The following is a 16,553-nucleotide window of genomic DNA, read 5'->3' on the forward strand; positions in this document are numbered from 1 at the left end:
GAGGTTGATCCTGAGATGCCATCGAAGGACGCCTGTTCAAAACATGCTAAGTGCTCTACAATGGCTATCAATTAGACAGCGAGTAACATACCTCACCTTGATTTTAATTTTTAAAATCGTGAACGGAATAGCACCAGAATATCTTCAAGAACGGATAGTAAGAGGAACGGACCTGCATCACTATGGAACACGTTTTGCTTGTGAAATACGATCTGCATCATTTTTATTGGCATCTTCGCAAAATTCATTGTTTTATCGAGGCATAAGACTATTTAATAATTTACCAACAGAAATCAAAAGAGAAGAGAATTTCAATCGTTTTAAGATTAAGTGTTTGGCGTTTGTAAAAGTTAATTTTAGTTTATAGTACGTGTTTAATGTGAGTAATTTATTACCAGATGATGATGAAGTCAACTGAACAAACGTCTCTGAGCCGCACATGACAAATATCAAAAGCAACGCGATCTGGGGCGCGGTAAAACCCTGAAATGGACTCATGTGTGTGTGGGAAGGGTTTAATACCCTGAAATATCCCTTTTCTCAGATGGTCCCTGTTCAAAAGTTGATAATTGAGAGCACCAAAATAAAAAAGCAGATAAAAAAGGCAATGATGGACGTACATGGGAATACATTCACAAAAAAACCACAACTCGAAAATCGACCAAACATGAGGAGACTATCAAAATATCTTACAAGATAATCCAGCCCAAGATCCCATGTACGGGGGAAAGTGGAGGGCCATCATCATCATCATCATCATCAATAGATAGATTGGAAGAAAGAGAAAAGGATGAAAGATCTATTTTGTGCTTTAGGACCGAGGTTACCTCTGCATCCTAGCACTCTTGAGTGTGTGTGCGGATCTATCAGTACGCCAAATTAATAGCTCGACCAGTTTTATTTTAAAAGTCTGTTAAACTCCATTAAAATCCTGGAACTTTTGAAAAATTCGCTGGTGAATCGAAAGTCTTCCTGTTGAAATCATTGTTTAGTGGAAACTACGAGCCGAAAGACGATAAATTACAAAATTAAGTTGATGCCTCAACAGCTTTTGTTAATTACAACGTGCAATTGATCATCAAATGGCTTCACCAACACTGCCATCCCGCAGAAAACATCGAAACGGAGAGCCTGTATTAACCCCCGTTCCAATGGCTGAGGAAATTCGAAGAATAGTACTGGAAGTAATCAAAGATTCGATGGTAGCCGTATCCGATTTTACGGCTTCCATTCAAAGCGCATTGAAGGAACTTCACGAAGATCTGATCAACTTGAAACAATCCCATACTACATTCGCGGATCAGATTTCAAGCTTGAAGAAACAAACAAAACACACCCATGATACTGCTGAAAAAAATACTACGAACGTAGATGTGCTTCTTAAAACCAGCACCAATCTTGAGGTGAGTTACTCCGCCGTCACCCGCAAAATGAATCGACTTGAGCAGATGAACATCGACCGAGACATCATCATCTCCAACGTAGTACATGCCAGTGGACAAGAGAATACCGTAGGCCTTATCATCGAAATCGCTGAAAAATATCGTCTGCCGCTAGATACTGAGCATATCTCGCTTTGTACCCGGATGAAAGGAAGAAACTGCAATGGAATCGCCCCAATATTGGTTCGTTTTCATAATCTAACGGAGAAGGAAACTTTTATCGACGCTGCACGGAAGGTTAATATATTCAACGACAAGTGTCGCCGAAGGATTTTTGTGAACCATCGCTGGACCCCTACATACCAGGAAATCCATCGGTCCCTGAGAAGCTTCTCACCCGCTCACAAGGTTTGGTACAAGAGAGGTCGTTTTTTTCTTAAACATCGTCATGAAATTACTCCCATCGAAATCCAAGCACTTGGTGATATACCACACTCACTACAGTTATCAAACTCACAGTAAAACACTCCTTCTCACTTCTCATACACTCAACTACTACTACTCAACAAACAGAAAAATCCAAACCAAAACAAAATCCCCCAAAACTCTCTCTTCCTATCTAATCCTCCATCCACTATCCCAAAAATCAAACGCTACTACTCTCGCTGGTTCTATTGTTGCTGCTGCTGCTGCTGTTGTCGTACATTTCAAAACATTCTTCTATTCTGAACACATCCCAAAACATCTAGTTCATACAGATCATGGCTGATCTAGAACAAATAGCCAGCGAAATTGTTACGTACGGCAGCAACGTAAGTAATATCCTACCAAATGCCCTTAATATTCTTTATATGAATATTCGAAGTTGTAGACATAAACTGGACAACTTCGAATGCATGTTGATTTCACTGCGTAAGAAGATCGATATCATCGTTTTCGTGGAGACATGGTTATACAAAAACGAACTATTTGACATCAGTGGCTATGATTCATACCACTGCACTAGACCTGAAACTCGTGGGGGAGGTGTATCAATTTTTATCAATGAGAATGTGTCCTCTCATGCCCTTTATAATGAACACAGGGATGAATCAGATTTTTTATTGGTAGCTTTACCAGAACACGCGTTTAATGTTTCTGCTGTTTACAACCCAGGAAGAAATTTTAATAATTTCATGGTTCATTACGATACACTTCTTGCAAAGTATCCTAAAACTATTGTGTTTGGTGATTTCAATATAAATCTACTGAATAAAAAAGATAGCTTATCAATTTCATATCGCAGTTCTATTGAAGGAAATGGTTATGTTATTTTAAATCGTATTGACATTAATTATGCCACAAGGCTTTCAAATAGTGTGGCAACTTTAATCGATCATGTAATCACTGATTTAAATGACCGGAGCTTTAATTTTACGCTACTAGAAAGTGACCCAGATCTATCTGATCACAAAACTATAGTGCTTTCGGTTAAAAGCAATTCTATGCCTCAATCTAGACAGACATCCAAAACTGTTTTACAGTATAATCAGATTCAAGAGAATACTCTCAATGTTGATCATGTTACAAATTTTCATGAATTTGTACAACACTATAATAAAGTTATACTCGAAAACACAAAAACCTTACCGATTCTAAAATCACAAAAAATTAAAAAACCTTACATCAACGCTGAAATATTAAATCTAATAGCAAAAAAACGAAAACTGTACCACGCCTCTAGACAAAATCCTATATTTGATTCAGAATACAAAAAAATAAGGAATGATATAAGAAATAAATCCAAATTTCTGAAGAAGCAATATTTTGACAACATGATTATGAATAGCTTACAAAATCCCAAAAAAATGTGGAACAACATCAATCACATTATTTTCAACAAGCAATCATGCCACAACTCCTCTTTTACTATTAATGTAGATGGTGTCTTATCAACTGATGAAACGGCTATTGCTGAACTTTTTAACAATTTCTTCATTAACGTGAGTGACACCATTATGACTGATTGGTTAGAACCTGTTATCGATTTTCATATTCCAGAAATCGAGTTCTCTTTCCGAACCACTTCACAAGCCTATTTATCCAACATAATTGATAATCTCAAGAACAACTCTGCTACTGGTATCGATGGCATATCAACGAAATTTCTAAAGAACTATAAATGCAAATATATTGATAAATATACAGAACTTGTTAATCAGAGCATAAGTTCAAATTCATTTCCAGAAGTTCTGAAATGTGCCAAAGTTGTTCCGGTTTTTAAAAGTGGTGATAAAACAAACGTTACTAATTACAGACCCATTTCTGTTCTTAACGCTCTTTCTAAACCTTTCGAAAGACTTTTGTTCAATCAAATAGAACAGCATTGTACACAACATAATCTAATTAATGCAAATCAATTTGGTTTTGTTCCCAAATCAAACACACTAAGTGCATGTGCAAGCCTAATTAGTAAAATCTCGGAAAGTCTTGATGAAAAAAAGACTGTTGCATGCGTTTTCATTGATATTCGAAAAGCTTTTGATTGTGTGAGTCATCCGATTCTAGTAAAAAAGCTAAAATGCTTTGGCTTCTCAGGAAATGCCAGAAAACTAATTGAATCTTATTTAATTAACAGACAACAAATTGTGATAATAAACTCCAATAAAAGTAGCAGAAAACAAATTAAATACGGTATACCACAAGGTTCTATCTTGGGACCCTTGTTGTTCATTATGTACATAAATGACATTTTTGATAAACCTCTGAAAGGTAAACTACAGCTGTTTGCGGATGATGCAACTCTGTTGTACATAGTGGACAACATCAACATGCTGAAAGAATTCATTTTGCATGACATAAATATCTTGATAACTTTTTTTCACCAAAACCATATGGCTTTGAATTTACAAAAAACAAACTACATTCTTTTCAACTTACAAAAACAATCTCAAAGAGTTCCGATTTGTATAAATGAAATAACGATAGAACAAGTTTCTAAAGTTAAATACCTTGGATTACTGATTGATGAAAACCTTAGATGGAATGAACATATCAGTCAAATAATCTCTAAAGTTACCTCGTTTATTTTCGCACTCAAGAAGATTAGATGTTTAATTTCTGAAAACATAGCTTGGAAAGTGTACTACGCTTACATACACCCGCACCTTGCCTATATGAATAGCATATGGGGATGTGCGGCTTCTGTTCATCTCAAACCTCTTGTTACTTTGCAGAATCGAGCGTTAAAAATTGTGAAGAAACTTCCAATTCTTTTTCCGACGAATCAACTTTACTCTGAAAATGTGCTTCCATTGTACATTTTAAATAAATTTGAAAATTGTATCCTGATTTATAAAATCCTTAATAATATGATCAAAACAAATATAACACCGACTTTTATATCAGAAATTCACTCTTATAATACAAGGAGTAATGCAAATTCCAATTTCTATATCACTAGAAGAAGAACAACAATAGCTTCTAATAGCTTTTTAAATAAAGCCCTAAATTTGTTCAACACTCTACCTCCTGATATAAAGAACATAGTTTGCCTTCCGCTTTTCAAATTCAAACTCAAAAGGTATCTGTTTAATGAAAATCAGCCTAGTAACACCTACCCACCTTGATGAAACCTTACTGTACATAGCTGGTATGACTAGTCGGGGGGTATGGAGTTACCAGGCTTTGCCGAAACCTAAGCAAATTTAAAACGCCTAGCCCTCCCAAGAAACTAGTTATCCACCGAAGCAACGCGAATGCAAGCGCGGTAAATCTTGCCAAAATATGGACTCTTGGGAGATTGGAAACAGGAAATGGTTTCCTAGCTACGCACAACCTGATGTGGGATATTTAAAATACCGCCTTTCCTATCCTCCGTTTCCATTTTCCTTTCCTCTGCCCCTTCCTTTACCCTTTCCTTTACCCGTTTCTAGACTATCCTTCCTATGAGTAGTAGTAATAAGCTTTAGTTATTAAAGATAAAACTAAGCCTTAAGTACACACACGCATTGATTGCTTTATATAAACTGAGTAGCCGACAACAGTTTACGAACTTATACGGTTAAAAAAAGCTAAATAAAGTAAAAAAAAAAAAATTAATTTTGGTTGGGACTGGGTAAAAGGAATTAATTGGGAGACACTTTTGACAAGTGTTGCGGTGAACCATTAAAATTATTTTCCTTACTCCTATTGGCTCATATTCGACGCATTCAGTTAATACGGGGGCATGAGGTTGTTTAGTGTAATGATGACAAAAAAAATAACTACTATCAATAAGTGCCTATTTTCATGAACATTCCTAGTATTTTTCTCCAACATAAATTTGTAAAAAATAAGCCTATAGTCTAACCGTAATATCCAATGAGATATCAAGTCAACGATTTACCTTCTCTTTAATTTGTTTATATCTTTATGAAAAAAATCTATCCTGAATTGCAACAAGTTTAGCGGTGATGAATGAGTGAATAATAAATTTAAAAAAAAAATGTTTAATGCGATTTATTTAAAAAAAAATATATCAACAAAATCATCTCTTAAAAAAAGTACAGCAATTCAAAATGATTTGCTGTAAAATTTTGATACATAGCTCTGAATTTAACTAGATGACACATTTTTTAAACTAATTTTTCAATTCAATTTTTAGTACATCGAATTTTAAATATTTTTAATTCAATCAAAATAGTCCTACATGAAACAGGGTTGTGAAAGTAAGGTGAATATCATATGTCATTATCTTGATTGCTATTAATATCAAAACATAAAAATGATGTTTGTAGTCTAAAAAGCATTTTTAGGCCAATTCAGTAAAGACGTTAGTATTTAGTTGAATTCGACCCAAGTAGCTTATTCAAATTCTAAACTTTAATACATTTGAAGAATCTTTAAATTTTTTACTTACTCAAATTGATCTTATTGAATTCCACAGTAAATTATTTAAAATAAAAATCTATTAAAGAAAAATTTCAAATTGATTCTTGAATAAAATTTATCACTTTTAGAATATTTTGTGATCATTGAACAAATAAATATTATGTTTAAAAATGGTTGGGTCTTACCAATTGCAGCCATAGTTTTTGTAATTCTTCTGCTTCTTATTTCTTTTGATGTCTCTTGTAAGACACTTCAGTTGATTCAGACAAAACATTCAGATCAAATGATACACATAGCTAAAATTGAAAACTTGTTTAATTTTCTGCTTTGAGTTCTGCAATAAAATATATTAAAAATTATTTAAAAAGTGTTCATTAAAAAATATGTCTGTTGACGATGGAAAAAATAATGACGCTCAAGAAAAAAAACATTAAAATTTAAATAAAAACAGCTAATGAATGATTTTGATGGAAGTTAAAACAAATAATGGAAAATTATACTTAGCTTTTGATTTGACTGTAAAGTTCAGATCTGCTTCGCAGAGAACCTGGATTCCACTTCTATGCAAAACCACAAGTTCACATCCTTGTCGGAAAGCTTGGATCTACCCGTCCCTTGCAGATCCGTCCACAATTGTCAAACCCGAATGGATTGAAATATCCATTCATCAACATTCTTCAATACTTTTGAAACAAAACAACAAATTTTCGAAAAAAAATGAGGAGCTTGAAAATTTTGCGTCATTTCTCGGCAATGATTACTTTGATCCCCCCCCCCGGGCAATTTTGTCAAAACTCAATTTTATCAAAACTCAGAAATTCCTCAAGAAAAAAAAATGAAAAAAAGCTTTTTTTCATCAAAACTCATCGATAGATTTTGAACCGTATTTTTGGCTGCCAAAAAACCTTACATGATTATTTTTATTAAACTTGCTCAAAAACTTTATATGGTAAAACACGGTATAGTAGGATTCAGAACGAATAAGAATTGTGTGAAAAGAAGCATTTTTATCCTATGCTGGCAAAATAAATAATTTACAATTATCGGCATTCTAGGGCTAAAGTAGGCTCTAGGTCCAAAGTTGGAGCACACACCCTGTATAGTTCATTTTCTCAAAAGCTGTTACAGGTATTAACAGAAAAATTGCTTCAACACACATATACAATGTCCGCTCATGTTTATAAAGTAACTAGCTGATTTACCCGGCCTTGCTCGGGTTTGCATAAAATATAAATCAAAATGAGTCGTTTGACTTTACGAAATTTTGGTAGCTTTGTATTCAATATGTTTTATATATTTATTATGAAAATTTTTTACCCATGTTGTGCCATGTATGTAAGCTTTGAAAGTTTTGTTAGTGTTTTTCATGTTTTGAATGAGATTATTTACTGTGTTTCCCTTTTTCATATTTTTGAAATACTTATAGTTATGAGGTTCGTAGCCAGCAGATCGTGGCCTAGAGGATAGCATACTTGTCTTCTAAGCCAACGTTCATGAGATCGAATCCGGTCGTGACATAACCTGGCACACATAGTATGATGAAGGTTGGCGGTTATAGCATAAGTGAAACGCTAGCCGTGTATACCTTGGAATTGTACGCCTCAATAATGCAGCACATGCATGTGGATGGATCTTTTCAAGGGAACTTAGATTGCACTTGGAGATCCTACCTTGATATGTGTGTGCTCGTAGTGCTACCGGTAAACAACTGCAACTTCAACCAATAGTGCAGGGGTGTCAAGTAGCATAGCAAAGTAAAAATAGTAACGCGGGGTAATACCACAATAGATCAACTTAATGGTCGCAGTAGACTCTCTCCCCAACAGGAAAAAAAAATGAGGTTCGAATTCATAGATTTTAAAAATAATTTACCATGATACTTTTTTATTTCATCACGAAAAACATTTTATACCCACCCTTTCTTGAAGGATGCTTGAATAGCTTTGGCCTTCTTATTTTTCTTCTTCAAATGATTAAATTATATTTTTATCTTTCTTTTCTTAAGGGGGGGGTAGGGTCTAACGGGTATAAAAAAACACCATTTTCACGATTTTTTTCTAGAGCTGTGGTTCAAACAAATGTATTCAATTTTTTTGCATTATACAAAGCATTGTTAAAAGAACATTTAGTATTTTTTTTGTAGAAAAATATTGAAAAATGAGCCGGTGACGGAGCACTTTCGAGGATGCCTTTTAGAAAACAGGATTTGCGGTGGACACTGTATCTCAGCACAGAATCATCTGAAGTCAAAAAATCAAAGCAAAATATTTTCAATAGATGTTTTTCTGGACCCCAACGTTTTTATTTAACTTAAAAATATTTTTATGAAATTTTTGTGGCTGTTTGAAGTAAAAACTACGATTTTTCACTTAAAAATCCGCCATTTTTCACCTGTAAAATCTCCCCAAAGTAAAAAAATCAAAAAAGAAAAACGTTGGGGTCTGGTATTTTATATGTACAAAATATGTTCCAAATTTGAAAAGAATCGGATAAGTAGTTTTCAAATGACGATGTCCACGGACTTTAAAAACGTGCTTTCGAGAAAAACGCGTTTGAAGTTTCTGCTCTTGCTTTCTTGCAGTATAAGATAGGAGGAGATAAAGGCCTATAACTTCTACAGTTTTGCTTCAATTGACTTGAAAATTTGACACAACATTCTTGGAATGTTTTACAATAAGAAAATAAAAAAATAAAAAAATCGATTTTTTGAAAGTGTTAGACCCTACCCCCCCCTTAACCCCCCATCTAATAAAATCTCTTTTGGAGATGATCTCTTCGGACGCTATATGCCAAATGCTCCCCCGTATGCTATATTCAAGTTTAATTTGTCCAAAAAATTCTAAGAAGGCTTCCGAAACTTGCCGCAGCTCGTGGCCTTCAAGTCTTCCAAGCCAACGGCCATGAGTTCGAATCCCAGTCACGGCATACACAGTAAACTTTTGTGGTTTAGTGGTTTAAGCATTTGTGAGATGCTAGCCATCATATACTCGAAAGATGTACACTTAGAATTAAGTAAAAGGAATCTCTTCGAGGAAACATTAAGTTTCATTGAGATCCTGTATGTGTTTGTATTTGGTTTTTTTAAACTTGTTGAAGATTCCTTTTTGCATGTTTCCAAATGGATGTGTACTTTTCGTTGTTTTTTACACACTGTTTTATGATTAGTTTTTCTTAAATGTTCCAAGTTCCACTAATAGTTTTTTGGAGTGATCTAAAAGAAATTATCTCGGAACCCAAATCGCCCATTTTATGATGTTATAACAAAAGATTTTTTTAATTTTTACATTCTTGGAAAAAAATCTCATTAATTATTGTGAAGAGTGATAAAGTAAAAATTCTTGGAAATAATTTGATTGAATTCGCAGTACTTAACGGTTTAAGTTTTCGCATAATTGGATGGTAAAATTGAACACATTGATGATCAACATTTTTACAAAAGTCATAGATTGACCGATTAAATTGAATTGTATAAAACTTAAAACCTCATACTTAATTTCAAATAAAGTTTCTTGCGTTGGATTTGGTTTTTTCAGATAATGCACGTTAAATTTTTGAGACGGCTTTCAAAGCGTTGACATCACAGCTCTCAACTTATAACTCTGAATTTAATTATTTTATCTTTCTCTATGAGGAATTCTAAAAATACGAAAATGGTTGGTTCTTAAAAGCTTGATTTTAAGAAAATTACTTAATATGTTTTCAGCACTCAATCCAAATTCATAATGAAGATAAATCACTGCATCCATACTTCACACACTGTATATTCTTATAGACTCCGAAGCCCTGCAGCAGTGGTAGGGAGTACTTTGAAAACCACTACAATTCAAGTCAATACATACTTTACAGGTCAGTTGTATTTTTCAATCCGAAATGTTAGCTCATTATTGCATCCAAAATTCTCGTATCTACCGGTACCACGTGCTTTCAGCAGTAGAAGGTACAAAAAACACCCGCCAAAATTTCCCCTTTCAAATCTTTAACGCTCAGCAAGCTTTGATTTGCTTTCCAGTACACGTGTACTCTGGATGGTCGTTTCTAACGCCCAGCCCATGGGGTTGGTGAAAACAACCCCGCAAAGGAAACGAAAATCGGTCGACAAAATGGTGCCATGACTTTTGGTTCGTGGAAGAAAAAACGAAAGTTGTATGGGAGGGTCCCTTTTCTTAGGTGGGAGGGGCTCAAAACTATTACTAAAACCTTACCCTGGTCCAACTACACCTCTGTACCAAATTTTACGCTGATCGGTTAAGCGGTGTGGATTTGTATAAGGTGCATACAAACAAACATATATAATCCAATTCATCTTTATATATTAAGACTAGCTGATTTTACCCGGCCTTACTCGGGTTCACATAAAATATAAATCAAAATGAGTCGTTTGACTTTTTGAAATTTTGAAAGCTTTTTGTTCATCATCATAACAAATTGGACCATGTTTAACCATGTTAGCTTTGTAAGATTTGTTAGTCTTCTTAAAGTTTTAATTGGGATTATTAGCAAAGTTTATTGTTTTCATATTATTAAAAACTAATAGTTTTTAGGTTTGCTAATAGAAATTTGAGCTAATTTCCTTTGAATGTTAATCCATTCTATAACGAAAAACATTTCAACCTAAGGTTGCCCGGATTTATCTGGATTCGCTAGAACATTTGACTCAAAATTTAGGTAAGTCTGGTCCGGCCCGGTTTCCTGGATTTTGTTGCAAAAAGCCCAGATTTTGCCCGAATTTATTCATAACATTTTTAAAACGTAACTTAAACTGAGAAAAAAGAAGTTATAAATGGCATGTTTCAGAAATAGTCGTGACTCGTGTTTGGAAGCTTGATATGCAATTTAAAATCTGCTGATGTGGTTTGTTTAAAAAAAGTTTTGCAAGTTTATTTTTCGTTATTTTTACTGAATAATTCCGCAGTTTTTACCAAGTTTGTTCGGATATCGCTTGGATATCGATTTGAACATTTTGAAATCAAATTTTGGATTTTGCTAGGTTTTTCGATAGAATTTGCTGGATTTGTCAGGTCCCGATACGTCTGGAAAAAAAATTCTGGCAACCTTATTTTACACCCTCATTGTTTTATGAAGCTTGAATTGAATTACCCTTTTTTATCATCAAATGATAATTTTTTTTAATCTTTTCCAAGTGTTATCTAGTGAAAATCCAATGTATTAAGCTTGTTAACAAATTTCAACGATCCCTTTTTAAAATTTCCCCGTGGAATGGAATACCTATTTATGTTTTAATTTGTACTTAGACATTTCTTAATAGATTTCCGCTGAAACCTCATAAAAGACTTCCTCTGCATGTTTTCATTGTGCTTTTTTAGTTTTCTTATAATTGGATGGTATAATTGAACATATCGATGATCAATAATAGCTTAAAATTTAAAAATTGACAAATGAAATTGAATTGTACAAAACTAAAAACCCCTGATTATATTACTAAAAGTCTCGTGTGTTGGATTTGGTTTAAACTTTTTGAATAAAATGAACATTTAATTGTCTAATTCCTATTGTAAATTGAATTCCTACACGGCAATCAAAGTGCTGAGATCGCAGCTTTGAACTTACAACCCTCAGTTTTATTAATTTTTTCCCTATGGGGAGTTCCGAAAATATGAAAATGGTTGGTTCCTTAAAGCTGGAACATTAGTTTTCAGTCCAAATAGTTATTCAACTGAAGAAGTCAATTCATAATGAACATGAATTAATGTATCCATACTTTACACATTTCATAAATATTCTAGTAGATCCTTAACCACTGTTCTTATCAATATATTTTTAAAAGGCCAGTAGTTTTTTTATCCTAAATGAAGGCTCATTATTGCAATCAAATACCTCGCACCGGTACCACGTGCTTTGAACAGTAGGACAAAAAACACCCGCCAAAATTATCCCTTTCAAATTTTTAATGCTCAGCAAGCTTCGATTTGCTATCCAGTACACGTGAACTCTGGTTGGTCGTTTCTAATGCCCAGCCCATGGTGATGGTGAAAACAACCCCGCCAAAGGAAACGAAAATTGGTCGACAAAATGGGTGCCATGACTTTTGATTCGTGGGAGAAAAAACGAAAGTTGTATGGGAGGGTCCCTTTTCTTAAGTGGGAGGGGCTCAAAACTATTACTAAAACCTTACCATGGTCCAAACACATAACTGTACCAAATTTCAGGCTGATCGGTTAAGCGGTGTGGATTTGTATAAGGTGCATACAAACAAACAAACATATATAGTCCAACTCATCTTTATATATTAGATTAGACTAAGGTTGCCAGACTTTTTTCAGCACGTATTCGGGCCGGGCAACCCTGGCTATTTTATCTAAAAACCTGCCAAAATTCGGACATTTGATTTAAAAATGTTTGACCAAAATCCGGGCAACATTCGGGCAAATTGGGTAAAAACCTAGGAACTCTCAAAACTCGTCGAAAATTAAGAATAGAAATTTTAAAAAATCCATAAAAGTTTTATCAGCAGATTTAAAATCGTGTTTCTGGCTATCAAAAAACCTTCCATGATAATTTTTTATGAATCTTGCTCGAAAAATTTCGTTTAAGGCGCATGAATAAAACATTTTTACAACAGAATTTGTTTTTTTCAGTTAGATTTGAAAATATGAATAAGAATAAACCAGGGCCAAATCCGGACTTCCTTAATAAAATCCAGGCAACCGGACCGGACCGGACTTTTCTCAAATTTTATAATGAACTAGCTGACCCGGTGTGCTTTGCTACACACACTATTAATTTTTTGGTGTAAATTTATGTCAAATTGGATGCACAAAATTGAAGCATCACTTTTGACATAAATTTACAACGCAGAAGGACACAAACGCTTGGAGCCATAATTTTACGAAGATATAAATTCTTAGCGAAAAAGACGTAAATTTATGTCACAATGGATGCACAAAATAAAAACATCGCAGTTAATCTAAAATTAGATTATCTTTGACAGAAAGCCATATCCCCTTTAATTTCAGCAGACGTAAATTTTCAAAAAGATATTTAAGGGGTTTTTTTCAGAGAAATAATGAAAACATGTATCTCTGTTGAATAAATATGTAGTATAATTGCAGTTTATTTGACAAATCTTTTTTTTTACTGTATTCCATCTAATAACGAATAAAAGAATTTTCACGATAACTTAATGGTACTTATAATTAACAAACAATTGCACACCAACATGTTTTCTTCAATGTAGGACGTTAAGACTCGATTTCGGATCAAACTTGATACATAAACGTCGCAATCCATCTGTGTTAATGAAACAAATGTAAGAATAAAGTGTTAATAGTTATTAAACTTTTTAGATGGAATAAATTCTAGATGAATGCATAAGTATGTGTTAATTCAGTTATGATTGATTATTTTGTTGCATAACTAGAATTCAGCAGAAACTGAATCGTTTGATTTAGCATCCATAACGATGCAAATTTTTTGATCATTGCATAAGACATAAATTTTAGTTTTGTTTCCAAATTACATCGTCGCTTGGAAAATTCAAAGCTGCGTTGAATGTAAGCTCAAACGACATGTTTTTTTTATCGAATTTTATTTAAAAGCTCTTGCTGGTTATCTGAATGTGCCTTTAAGGATTTTGTAAAAAATTTGTAAGGGAATGATAATAAGAACATCTAACAAAAGGTAATGTTCCCGCTCAGAGATTTTTCTTAGGGGTGAATCATCCCGTAGAATGAAAATCACAAGAAAAAAAACCTCAGAGATTAAGATAGTTCTACAAATAAAGGTGTCGATTAACTCATGCGAATTCCTTTTTTTCTCCTATTTAGTCTACTAGGTCGTTAACCCATAATGAAGAAAAACCAACCCAAAATATTTCATTTTCAGTTGTCGTTTATAGTTCACATTTTTCTCTAACTTATTGAAAAATTATTAGCACCAAAGCTTATTTTGTTTTAATTTTTCACTAGTAGCCATTTCGCAATTTTCGTTCAGCATGTAGGTAGTGGAACGAGATTTACACTTTTCTTATAAACTCGCAATCACATTCACACCGTTGATCCCATTCAATTGATCGGTTTGTAGGTGAGAATAGATTCGCAGAAATCGAAAAAATGTCCGAACATTTCCAGCTTTATCTCCACCTGGCTAGAAATTTTGCCTATGAAGATTACATCTCCGGAGCAACCGCCAGCGAATTTTAGGACGGCTGGCTTTTAGTGGAAAAGCCTCCCTCTAGGTCTTGCGGATCTTCACCAGTTATAGAAAATCCTGGAAACAAAATATCACATTTCATCATCATTTGCGGTGAAGTCTTTGCATGAAACGTCGCTTGGTTTTTGCATAAGCTTAATTAGGAGGTGCAAAAGGTGAAATTCCGGAAAGTCTTCTTGAAGCCTCCTCTGCGGCGAATGTGAATTCAGGGAAAATCGCTAAAATAGCTGAAAAAAGATTAGAAAAAACGTCAGGACCACAAATCAAATAAAAAACGAATTTAGACGCCAACTTATCAATTACCAAAGATTTTGACCATTGCTCTATCCAAGAAAGTTTTCATATTTCCGGAAGTAGTTTTATTCCTCATTTTATCCGTGAATACTGCCAGCAGCTGTTGAATTAAAAATCTGAACTCACAGATTTTGAATTAAAGTGAGAATAAATCCACTACAAACCTTCACAAGTTAAATATTTTTTTTTTTTTTTGTAAAAACTGAAATACAAGATCTACATGCACGGGCACGACAGATAACCGACGACCGATCACGACGCGGAGACATTTTTTTTTATTTGACGTTTAAATGTGACGACGTTGTGTAGAAGTGTGCAAATTTATGTATACGCGATGTTAAAAATGTTAGGTCTATTCATTGATCTATTTGTTAGGTCAAACAATTATTAAATTGGAATAATATTTGTATTTTTTTTATTTTAAGCATTATTTTATGTAAATTTATGTCGATTATTAGTTAGGACTGAGTTTTGATATCGTTTACAAAATAAGGTTTAATATGAAATTAATTACATATGATTGAAGCAATCAAATTTTTGCGCGATTTCTTCCCAGACTTCCACATTTGTGATAATTTGATATCTTTAAGGCATTATCTAAGCAACAAAAAAACAGAAGTATTATCTAACATCATATTCATTTGGTAAAAAAACTTTTCTTTTAACATTTTATTATTAATAGATTCAATGCAGGTCTAATAAAAGGATGATAGTATTTTTCACTTATCCAGCCTTCACCTTTGTCGTAATGGTAGGGAAAAATTGAAAAAATCCCAGAAAAAAGTAAGTTAAGTAACGACCACATACTAAATACGATGAAAGGGTTTGATTGCTTTATCACGCAGGAACCAATTGAATATTGAACACTGCTGTTGATTTTCATGCTAAATTTTCCACCTTGCAGTTCGGATAGTGCTCGAAAAGTTTGTATTTAGGGGTTACTACTAAGTAAGTAGTAATAAACTTAAACTTACGCTTATTGTGACACTTTCGTTTTGACATCAGCTGCTTTCATGTTATTTCCGTCAGTGATGCGGAATCTTAAGTCGACATATTTAAAATCACTTTTCAATCCAACCACTTTGATTGAAGGAATATTTAGAGCCTGAAAGAAAACATAATATTTAAACTATGTTGAAATTATGTATCGAAATATTAAATGCCATTAAACAAGTAGAGAGAATGCAGTACGGATCACTTGGTTCAGTCATTCCAGAAACCCCGTTCCCGTCACGTGACTAACAATCACCGCTGGACTGCTAGCATCGCTACGAGTTTGCAGGGACCGGATATTGAATTAAATTACTAACCTGGATTATTTCGGCAAAAAATTTGGTTCAACCGGGAGCTGATCATTCGGATCGTCATATTCCAATGTTGATACTTTCCTCAAATGATCCATCATAACGTTTGATGTAGACGCAGCCGGTGGTGCTTTTAACCTGTCGCAGTTCGGAACTTGTTCAAGTTTGGGACCCATTCGATTTTGGAAAGATTCTAACTGTGCACAATTGTCCTTATATCGATAACAGTAACGCAACTTGACTGCCGTCTCGAAAAAACGGAAGAAACAATCACCGGGGGCCCATTGAACAACTTTATCACCGTCACTGTCGAGCGCACGATTTGCACGCTAGAAATTATTAATCCATTTACGATTCAAAAATAACCATTTTTGACCTTTTCCCAGGAAATGCCATTTTATGAGTTTTCCATGAGAACTCATAAAATGACTTTTCGGGGAGAAGTTGAAATATGGTTATTTTTTAACCGTAAGAAAGATACCATAGCAATTAGAAAATGGTTGTTTTTTAATCGTAAGTGCAGTTTTGCGTGATTTGTAAAATTAATTGATAT

The 16,553-nt window shown here is 33.9% G+C and overlaps 1 long non-coding RNA gene across 1 annotated transcript; it reads right to left on the minus strand.

Annotated features, from left to right (window-relative positions):
• Nucleotides 1-13,297: 13,297 nt before the first annotated feature.
• LOC129739536 (uncharacterized) lies at nt 13,298-16,282 on the minus strand. The gene is made up of 3 exons (XR_008735890.1): nt 16,007-16,282; nt 15,671-15,801; nt 13,298-13,481 (listed from the first exon to the last, which is right to left on the minus strand). It is a non-coding gene; the product is annotated as an uncharacterized LOC129739536 (long non-coding RNA).
• Nucleotides 16,283-16,553: the final 271 nt, after the last annotated feature.

The sequence above is a fragment of the Uranotaenia lowii genome, chromosome 1 (assembly GCF_029784155.1).
Source record: "Uranotaenia lowii strain MFRU-FL chromosome 1, ASM2978415v1, whole genome shotgun sequence".
Classification (NCBI taxonomy): Eukaryota; Metazoa; Arthropoda; class Insecta; order Diptera; family Culicidae; genus Uranotaenia; species Uranotaenia lowii.